This window comes from Neomonachus schauinslandi, chromosome 7, assembly GCF_002201575.2.
Source record: "Neomonachus schauinslandi chromosome 7, ASM220157v2, whole genome shotgun sequence".
Lineage (NCBI taxonomy): Eukaryota > Metazoa > Chordata > Mammalia > Carnivora > Phocidae > Neomonachus > Neomonachus schauinslandi.
Window position 1 is genome coordinate 15,764,080 of NC_058409.1, and position 11,212 is coordinate 15,775,291.

The window sequence follows — 11,212 nt, forward strand, 5'->3', positions numbered from 1 at the left end:
CACCTGGGTGGCTCAGTCATTAAGGGTCTGCCTTCGGCTCAGGTCATGATCCCGCATCAGGCTCCCTGTTCGCCGGGAAGCCTGCTTCTCCCTCTCCCACTCCCCCTGCTTGTGTTCCTGCTCTCGCTATCTCTCTCTCTCAAGTAAATAAATAAAATCTTAAAAAAAAAAAAACAAACTCAAATGAGTCTGGAGATCATGAATTTACAGGGAAGCCAACCAAAGAAAGTATCATTTCAGCCATGAGAAAGCAGGACCTCACATGGTTGGATTCATTCAGAACTAGGGATTGTTGACGGGTGTGAGAGAAAGTCAAGGGGAAAGGGATTTCAAAATAAGAATTTAGAAGACTAATGAGACAGGCACAAATTGAGAGATGTAGATGCAATGATACGCTGAAAGAAGAAAGTAGTCAAAGGAGGAAACCTAAGTTTCAAAAATGATATTAATTGTTAGTGTTATGTTGGCATTTTTTCTTTTTTTAGATTTTATTTATTTGAGTGAGAGACAGAGCATGAGCAGGGGTGAGGGTCTTTGTGGGGTGCCTGGCTGGATCAGTTAGTAGAGCATGCGACTCTTGGATCTCAGGGCTGTATGTTCAAGCCTCACGTTGGGTATAGAGATTACTTAAAAATAAAATGTTCAAAAAATATGTATAAACCAAATTTTCTATATAAACATGAGTGAGAAAAAAATAAACTAGCATTGGAAAGGCTAAATGACAAAATAGACTGTTTCTTTGCCCCCCATGGCCCCAGTTTCCCAATCTCTTTCCTGAAAAGATACTCTATTTTTAGCTGTTCTTCTACCGTTTATTTCTAAGTAAAGTGCATGTCCTGCTATTTTTTGAGTTGTCAATTTTAGACATCATCTACTTACCTTTTTTATGGCAAATGGACGTTTAGTTCCCTTCCTCTGCCATCTGTCTGCCTCACACCCTCATGCCACCCCCCCACTTCAAGTGTAGTTAGGTTAACAATTTCCAGTTAAATCAGTATTTAATACTTGCAATATTGTGCCTATGTAAATCCTGTTCATCAAGGAAAGTTGTATATCTAATCATGATTTTCTTTCTTTTTTAAAAAACTTTTTTGTTTGCTTTGTGGTTTTTTTGTTTTATTTAAATTCAGGTTAGTTAAAATAAAGTGTATTATTAATTTCAGGGTAGAATTTAGTGATTTCATCAGTTGCATGTAACACCCAGTGCTCATTACATCAAGTGCCCTCCTTAATGCCCATCCCCCAGCGTTACCCCATCCCCCTCCCACCTCCCTAAACTTTTTTAGAACAGTATTAGATTTACGGAATCTTGTGAAGATAGTATATATAGAGTTCCCCTCTACTCTACCTCTCCTTAACTCATTATTAACATCTTCATTAGTATAGTACATTTGTTAGAGTTAATGTATTAATTACATTGTTATTAACTAGAGTCCATAGTTTATTCACATTTCTTAGCTTTTGCCTTAAATGTCCTTTTTCTGTTCCAAGATGCAATCCAGGATGCCACAGTACATTTAGTCTTCTTGTCTCCTTCTGCTCCTCTTGGTTGTGACAGACTTCCCTTCTCAGACTTCCCTTGTTTTCAGTGACTTCCTACTTTTTTCCTGAGGTAAAACATGCCTTGATTTTTTTTCATTTGGTTGGTGCATTTTTTAAAATATAGTGCTAATTTTTCCCATGTTTTCACATAGTCTCTTAGTCCATTTTCCCACAAGACCACTCACAATCAGGTAATCTAGCCTGATTGTTTTCTGTAAGCAAAGTCTCCTGGGGACTTCTATTTTCTCTGGACCTGTTGTCTTCTTGGATGTCCCCTACTTTTGGCTTTGGAAGTGCCTTTAGCTTTCTCCTGGGGTTTAGTCCCTACGTCCTGGGTCTCATGCCTTCCTCTTTCTTCGCTTATTCTCCTGTGTTGCTGTAGTGTATTCTGCAGTATTTTTGTAGGTTGAAATGAAGATATGGCAGAAAGCATTGTGAAGACAGCTCCCAAAATGTTGCTGGAGTGAGGTTGCTCTAGTCTGGACCTTTTTTTTTTTTTTTTTAAGATTTTATTTATTTGACAGAGAGAGAGAGAGAGCACAAGTAGGGTGAGCAGCAGAGGGAGAGGGAGAAGCAGGCTCCCCGCTGAGCAGGGAGCCCAATGTGGGGCTCGATCCCAGGACCCCAGGATCATGACCTGAGCTGAAGGCAGACCCTTAACAACTGAGCCACCCAGGCGCCCCTAGTCTGGATCTTTTTATACCTGGCCCACAGGGTAATTCTGAAGATTCCCTTTGCTTTTCCCCAGGTTTTACCTCCTATTCTTGAGAGCCCATGCCTTCCCCTTTCTTGATTCAGCCCTCATTTTGGTGGATATACAGAGTATCCTGAAAATGGATGCATAGAAGACATACTTTTGAGACTTCATTTTACTTAATTTTTAATCAATAATTTAAGCGAGTATATGTTGAAAATCACTTTCTCTAAAATTCTGAAGACATTGCCTCATTGTCTTCTAGCTTCCAGTGCTGCTGTTGAGAATTCTAAAGCCATTCTGTTTTCTGATCTTTTGTGTATAAGCTGTTTCCCACTCCCACCCTGCCCACCCTCTGGAGTCTGTAAGATCTTTTATCGCCAGTGTTCTGAAATCTTACAGAGATTTGCTGTTGTGTATGTCTGTTTTCATCCAGTGTGGGTGCTTTCAATCTGGAAACATGACATTCAGTTCTGGAAATTTGCTTGAGTTGTTTTGCTCATGATGTCTTCCCTTCTGTATTCGTCTTCTCCTTCTGGAAGTCCCATCACGTGGATATTGGATGTCCTGGACTAGGGCCATTGTTTTTCTTATATTCTATCCCTGTCGTTTTGTTCCTACTCTCTGAATGTACTTTTTTTGTTTTCTGGGCCATTCCTATTTTTAAGTCCTGTATCTCTCTGAGGATATTAGTGACAGTTTACTTTTAAAATTATTTTCTTACCTGTTTCTGTTTCCTCAAAATTATTTTCCTATTTTGGTCTCTCTTCCATGTTAGATGGTTTCCTCGGACATCTATTAATTTTGGGATAACTCTTCCTGTTTAGCAGTGGGAATTGAAAGCTGATTAGATGCTCTTGAGCATAGTCATGGGACCTGTGAAATTTGAGTGTCACTGAAGAGTGTTATCATTGGATGGTTTGTAGGGAACTTCTAATGGGGGTGCCTCCAGATTTTTCCTCTTGGGCTGCTCAGATTTCCCAGAGACTACTTTTCCTGTCTCTTGCCTGGAAGGTAAATGTATAGCTGCAAGCCTCTGTAGGTTTTCAACATTCATCATTCGTCATGTATATCGTCACCAAACCCCCCAGACCTTAGCTATTTTTTGGTAAAAGTTTTCATGCCCTCAGCCAGGCTATCAACTTCCAATGCAAAGACTCTCTTTTACCCTCTCTTGAGGACATAGCCTCCAGAACGGTGTGGAGGTGGGGGGAGGGGATGAAGGGATTTTCCTGATTCTCCGCTTTCACTCCATCTTCCTTATTTTCGCCAGCTACCTCCCATTCTAGAGGTACCTGCTGTTCCTGTTCCCTGTTGATGAGTCTTTTGACTTGTGCTGTGTAAATGAGGTTGGTTTTCAGCTTTCCCATTTAAATTTGGCTTTTTCTTGTTTGCTAAAACAGTTACTTCTCATCCATCTGCTTTCTAGCTTACAAAAATCTTGTTGCTGTTCCCTCTCTCCTGTTTTCCCTACTTTTATGGGTTTGAAAAAAAGGAAAAGCTCCTTGTCTTTTATTGGGGCTGGAGGAAGAAGTGAAATTAGTTATGGATGTTCAGTTTGCTATCCTAACTCAACAATCTCTACATAGGGTTTTTTAACAGCAACATTGTATTCATGGTGTAGATACACTAACATATTTTTTAATCCATAATATGATAGAATTTGTTTCCAATTTTTTACCATCAAATTCTTGTACATACCTTTCCTGCCCTGCACATAGAGAACTATTTTCAGAAGTGAAATTTCTTTTTTCTTTATTTCTTTTCTTTTCTTTCCTTCTTTCTTTTTTAATTTGTTGTTGTTGTTGTTAAATGCTAAAATAATGCTGGGCGCCAACTTAACTCAGTTGGTTAAACGTCCGACTCGGTTTCGGCTCAGGTCATGATCTCAGGGTCGTGAGATGGAGCCCCACGTCAGCAGGGAGTCCGCTTGAGATTCTCCCTCTCCGTCTGCCCCTCCGCTGGCTAATGCGCACTCTCTCTCTGTCTCTAAATATAAATAAATAAAATCTTTAAATAAATACTAAAATAATGCTTTATTTTATTTTTTAATTCTTCTTTTAAGTTTTTATTTAAATTCTAGTTAGTTAACACAGAAGTGAGGTTTCTAGACTATGTGCCTTTAGAACTGTAATAGCTCCTGTCAGCTTGTCATTCAGAGACTGTCCCAGTTTACAGACTTACCAATAGTACTTATTTCCCCACATCCTTGCCAATATACTGGAATAACCTTTGAAATTTTTGCCAATCTAAAAGTTGCAAACTGATACCTCATTATTTAATTTGCATTGTCTTGATTACCACTGGATTTGAGCATCTCTTCTCAGGTACGGGGTAGCTAGCCTCCACAGTAGCTCCATTTAATTCCTGCCTCCTGAGACTTAAGCCATTGTGTAGTCCCCTCCCACATGGAATAAAGCCAACCTGGGTAACCAGTAGCATATTACAGAAACGATGGAGTATGACTTCTGAGGGTAAGCGATAGAAAATCATGGTGACCTCTGCCCTGAGCTCTTGTGGATTTCTTGCCTTGGGGGAAGCCAGCCTCCACGTCTTCAGGACATTTAGAGGAGCTGATAGGGAGGTCCAAGTGATCAGGAGCAGAGGTCTCCCACCAACAACCAACATTAACTTGCGAGGCATGTGAGTGAACCAACTTGTGGCCCAGGAAGTAGTCTGAAGATGACTGAGCCTTGGTGGACGTTTTGACAGTAGCCTAAGCAGCTCCGAGATTCCTGACCCACAGAAACTGTGGGAGAGAATAAGTATTTATCGCTTTAATTAAAGTAGCTAAATTTGGGGGTAATTTGTTATGTGTTCATAGATAATTAATGCAGACTTTTGGGTCCATTTGCAATCTTCTGGGAAATGCCTATTCAAACTGTGTCCATTTCCTATTCTGCCACTAAAAAAATTATGTATTCTTAACATATAAAATACACGTTAATCCTTTGTTATACATGTTGAAATATCTTTCTCATTTTATTAAATGTTTTTTAAACTTTGTGGTCTTTGGTTTACATTGCAGTTGACCTTCGAACAACATGGGTTTGAACTGTGCAGGTCCACTTATATGTGGATTTTTTTTTTTTTATAAATACAGTATAGTACTGTACGTATATTTTCTTTTATGATTTTAACGACGTTTTCTTTTCTGTGACTTACTTTATTGTAGGAATACAGTATATAATACATCTAACATACAAAGTGTGTGTTAACTGAAGGTTTGTGTTCTGGGTAAGGCTTCTGGTAATAGTAAGCTATTAGTAGTTAAGTTATGGGGGAGTCAAAAGTTATACATGGATTTTCAACTGCAAGGGGGGGGGTCAGTGCCCCTAACCCCACTTCTATTCAAGGGTCAAGTGTAATTTTAAATCCTTATATAGTCTAAAATATCTTTCCATTAATGCCTTTGACATTTTGTATATTGTAATAAGAAGACTTTGTCCACATTAAAGTTTTATAGTTTTGGTTCTTCATAGAGATTTTTACTATATATGGAATTCATTTTTAAAACCTATTTTATTTTTCTTTCAAATGGATAGCCAGTTATCCATAAACTATATATTATACCTTTTATTTAAACACCATTTATTTTTAACATATAATAAAATTTTACAATTTAAACATTTATGAAAACTATGTAAACACCATATATTGAATACTTTTTTTTTTGAAATAACACTGTTGTTCCATATTATGTCACCATGTATTCAGGGTTATGTTTCTGGACTACTTGGTTCCCTTGATCATTTGTCTCATTCTGTTCCAGGATCACACTGATTTCATTACAGACTGTTCCTGACTTACCATGGTTTAACTCAAGATTTTTTGACCTTATGATGGTGCGAAAGCGATACGAATTCGTAGAAACTATTCTTCAAATTTTGAACTTGCATCTTCTCTCAGGCTAGGGATATGCAGTCCAATACTGTTGGGTGATACTGGGCAGCTGCAGGCAATCACAAGGGTAAACAACTGATATACTTACAACAATTTTTTTTTTTTTTACATTCAGTATTCAATAAATTACATGAGATATTTAACACTTGATTAAAAAATAGGCTTTGTGTTTGATGATTTTGCCCAAATGGAGACTAACAGAAGTGTTCTGAGCATGTCTGAGGTTGGCTAGGCTAAGCCACGATGTTCAGTAGGTTAGGTTTATTAAATGCATTTTTGACTTGATGCTATTTTAAGCTTATAATGGGTTTATCAGGACATAACCCCATCATAAGCCAAGGAAGATCTGTACTATGGCTTTATATGTTTTGATGTCATATAAATTAACTTATCCCCTCAATCATTTTTCTTCTTGTTCAGACTTGTCCTATTCATTCTTTAAATGAATTTTAGAATCTGCTTGTCACTTTCTTAACTTGTTGGGGTTTTAATTGTATTAACTTAATAAATCATGTTGGTGAAAACTCATATCTTTAAAATAAAAAATTGATTCTTCCCATTCAGGAACATGATATAACTATTTTCAGATCTTCTTTTACATCCTTTAATAAAGTTTTGGGGTTTTTTTAAATTTATTTATTTGACAGAGAGCGAGAGCAGGAACACAAGCAGGGGGAGCGGGAGAGGGAGAAGCAGGCTTCCCGCCGAGCAGGGAGCCCAATGCGGTGCTCAATCCCAGAGCCCTGGGATCATGACCTGAGCCGAAGGCAGACACTTAACGACTGAGCCACCCAAGCGCCCCCTTTAATAAAGTTTTTCAGGTTTCTTCAAAAGGTCTTGAATGTTTGTTGTAAAGTTTATCCTTAGACATCAGTTTTAAATACTGTTATTAATGAAATCTTTTGGTTTTCCCTATGTTATTTTTTAACTGATTAATGTTGGTGTGTAAGAAAGCTATTTTATAGGAAATCTTTCAAGTAGTATACATTGACTTAGTATACGGCACCTTACAAAACTCTTTTATTAATTCTAATCATTTTTTAGTTGACTCAGTTCTATGTAGATCATTTCATCTACAAACAGCCTTAGTTTTCTGTCTTCCTACCCAATATCTGTACCTCTTAGGTCTTTTGCTTGTCCTATTTCACAGGTGAGGGCCTCCAGCAAAATTTGAAAGAATAATTGTGATAAAGGGGTGGCTCAGTTGGCTAAGCATCAGACTCTTGATTTTGGCTCAGGTCATGATCTCAGGGTGGTGAGATGGAGCCCCGCATTGGGCTTAGCACAGAGTCGGCTTGAGATTATCTTTCCCTCTGCCCCTGCCCCTGCTCATGCTCAATCTCTCTCTCTCTCTAGTAAATAAATAAAGAAAATCTTAAAAAAAAAATAGTTGTAATAAAATTATTGGCACTGTTAGGACGCTCCCTCATATGACGCTGAGTAGGATATTTGCTGTGGGATTATTGTAGCTAAACTTTATTAACTTAAAAATGTTTCTTGCTATCCCTAGCCTGCTAAGAATTACTAGGAAGAGGTATATTGATTTACTAATGTTTTTTTAGAATTCACTGACATATTCATTTATTTATTTTTCTTTTCTAATAGGACAATGTTGAGAAATACATGAACAGATTTCTTATTGTTTAACCATCTTTATGTTCCTGGGTTAAATCTCATTTGGTCATGATGTATTAGTCTTATAAAATGTTGAATATGTAATATACATTCCTGACAGATTTCGCTCTAAACTTCTAATATAGGGGCACCTGGCTGGCTCAGTCGTAGAGCATGCAACTTTTGATCTCGGGGTTGAAAATCAATATAAGTTGGTATTTAAAACCATTCATCATTAAATTTGCTGAAATATGTTTCTAGCCAATATTAGGTAAATGTGGCATTTTTAGTATAAGGATTTTATACCCAGATTTTAGCAGAATTTTATTATTTTGCTTATGTAAATTCTTTGCTTCTAACTATTCAATGTCTTCCATATGTATTCACCATGTATTTTTATTAATTTCTGAGCAGAAATCTAGCTGGCTTGTCACAGATTGCAGATTTAGTCTAAAAGTTATGTAGGAACAACACAATAATATATTTTCCATGTTCTCTGTATAACTATTCTTTTCTCCCCTTCTTAGGGGTTATTCACAGAACTTGGTTAGAAATTTAGCCCTTCTAACTATTAGCTAGTAATTTCATAGTTAATTTATTTCCTCTGAGCCTCAATTACGCCTCTGTAATCATTGAAATAACAATCCCACTTATGGCTGAGCTGATAAACCCTCCAGAACACACCCACATATTGAGAGATACGTAGATTTTCAGCAAGGCAAAATTAAATTATACACTGCTATTAGTAGAATACAACAAATAATGTTATTAATATTCATATTAATGCATTTAGTTATATATTATATAATATATATTATTTATAATATATATTATATATAATATAATATATATAATAATATAATATATAATTATATAATTATATATAATAATGTAATTAATATTAATATTAGACTCCAAAAATTAGTAGAATACAACAAATAGGTTTCACTTGGACCATCTGTCAGATTTTTTTTTTTAAGATTTTACTTATTTATTCATAAGAGACAGAGAGAGAGAGGCAGAGGGAGAAGCAGGGTCCCTGCTGAGCAGGGAACCTGATGCGGGACTCGATCCCAGGACCCTGGGATCATGACCTGAGCCAAAGGCAGACACTTAAGCATCTGAGCCACCCAGGCACCCAGACCATGTCAGATTTTCATGGATCCACACATTTCTGCCTTTTAAGTTCAACAGGTAAATAGGTGAGCCATGCCAGACAAAAACGTATATGCCAGGCTACTAGCAAGCTTTGGGGAAACGAAGGTATAGAAAGCATTTTAAAAGCTAGATCAGCAGTCTCTAGCGCGAGGACTTTATGATTACATAGTCCTGGGTTACATTACCCACTGAGACTTCTTTTAAAAAAATTTTATTTTAAGTAATCTCTGTACCAACGTGGGGCTCGAACCCTGAGGCCGAGGTCAAGAGTCACATGCTCTACGGACTGCGCCAGCCAGGCACTCCTACCCACTGAGGCTTAAACAAGTTGTTTCAACCAATCTGGAAATTGTTTTGGTCTTCTGCCATCAGCAGCCATTATTGTTTTGTTTTATTTATTTATTTTTTTAAACTTTAAGACTCACAATTTTTTTTTTATTAATTTTTTTTTTTTAGTAATCTCTACACCCAGTGTGAGGCTCGAACTGATGACACGGAGATCAAGAGGTGTACGCTCTTCTCACTGAGCCAGCCAGGAGCCTCACCATTTTTATCTTACAAACAATATCCAGAAACACTCCTTTAAAGTCCTGCTGCACATAACACTTCCTCATGGGGTTATTAGAAAGCTTAGTACTGAGACACGGTATGTAACAGTATCTGCTATAGTAGCTGCTGCATTCTACTCTATTTGTAAAGATTGAATATTTAAATGCTTCTATAAGGGTGCCTGGGTGGCTCAGTCCTTAAGCGTCTGCCTTCGGCTCAGGTCACGATCCCGGGGTCCTGGGATCGAGTCCTGCGTCGGGCTCCCTGCTCCGTAGGGAGCCTGCTTCTCCCTCTCCCACTCCCCCTGCTTGTGTTCCTGCTCTCGCTATCTCTCTGTCAAATAAATAAATAAAATCTTTTAAAAAAAATAAATAAATGCTTCTATAAAGCTTTCAAGAAAAATGTGCCAGGCAACAGGCCAAGCAGGGGATAAAAAAAAAATTTTTTTTTAAGCTACACACCCTAACACCTACTGGGTGAGGCAGATAAATAAATCACACAATACATTGTGATAGTCACCAGAGGCTTAAGAGAACCACAAGCCAGGCTCTGAACTCAGACAGCATGGTGTCCATAGAGCTGTTTCCTAACGTGAGATGGTGCTGACCAGCAGAAGAGGAAGGGTGGTCTGGTCACCGGGCACAGCTTTCTGCCGAGGCACGGAGTTCTGAGTGGCAGATCCCGGAGTTGCAAGTGTGTGGGCGAGGAGGATGGTCTTCAGAGGCTCTGCGGGTCCCCATCAGGCAAGTTCTTAAAGTAAAGGGCTTGATTCTTCCTCTTCTCCATGACTTAGGGGCTCAGCATCAACTTTAGAGTTTACCAAGTTGCAATGCCCCCTGGCCTCAAGAGCACACTGATGTAGAAGCCTCTGTGCGCCTGCAGCCCCAAAGCTCGCTGCCCGAGGTCACTTTTCAGTGACCAGTCACTCCAAGTGAAACAAGTCACCTCCAAGTTTCTATTCTGCTCCATGCTCTGACTTAAGGAAGAAACTTGGAGTTTACAAAGGTAACCTGATAAGTTTCCTCAAGTGGATCACTTCATCTTTTAGGTACTTTCAGGTTATTTGGTCCTGGCCCGACAGGCAGATTGCGGCCCTCACCTTTCTTTTCTCTCTTTTTTTCTTTTTCGTGTGTGTGCGTGTGTGTTTGTGTTCTGTTTTCTCTTACAGTTAAAACACGCAAACAGCTGCTCATTTTAAAACTGGAGCAAGAAGTCAGAGTGTGTCTCCGTGACCCGCTGACGTTCGGGTTCTATATGATAATACCATTCCCAGCTTTGTCTGCTGAGAACGAGACATTGACCTTGGACTCAAGGGGAAATAGAAAAAGTCTTGCTAAAAGTTGGAGGGTTCACTGCTGTGAATGCCAGCCGAGAGTTAAGACGAAAATGCAAACATCGGGAACAGCACCAAGGAGCTCCCCTGCTTTTCAGCTCCCCGCCGTCTTGCAATCGCTCAGGGTAGCGTCTGACAAAATGCAGACGCAGCGCCCGCCGGCGCCCGAAGGGCAGGGAGCGCCCGGGTGCGGCCCGGTCCCCGGCGCCTGGCGCGGAGGCGCGCACACCCCTTTTCTGCAGACTCACAGGTTTTCAGGCTCCGCCTCCTCCGGGCCCAGCTCCGCTCCGCCGCCCTGTGGGCCCGGACCCAGGCGCCCGGAGCTCCGCGCCCTCCGCCGCCCGGCCCCGGGCCCCCGGCTCCCGCCCCGAGCCCCCGGGAACGCGGCGCGCGGCGGGGGCGGTGGCGGCTCCCCGGCC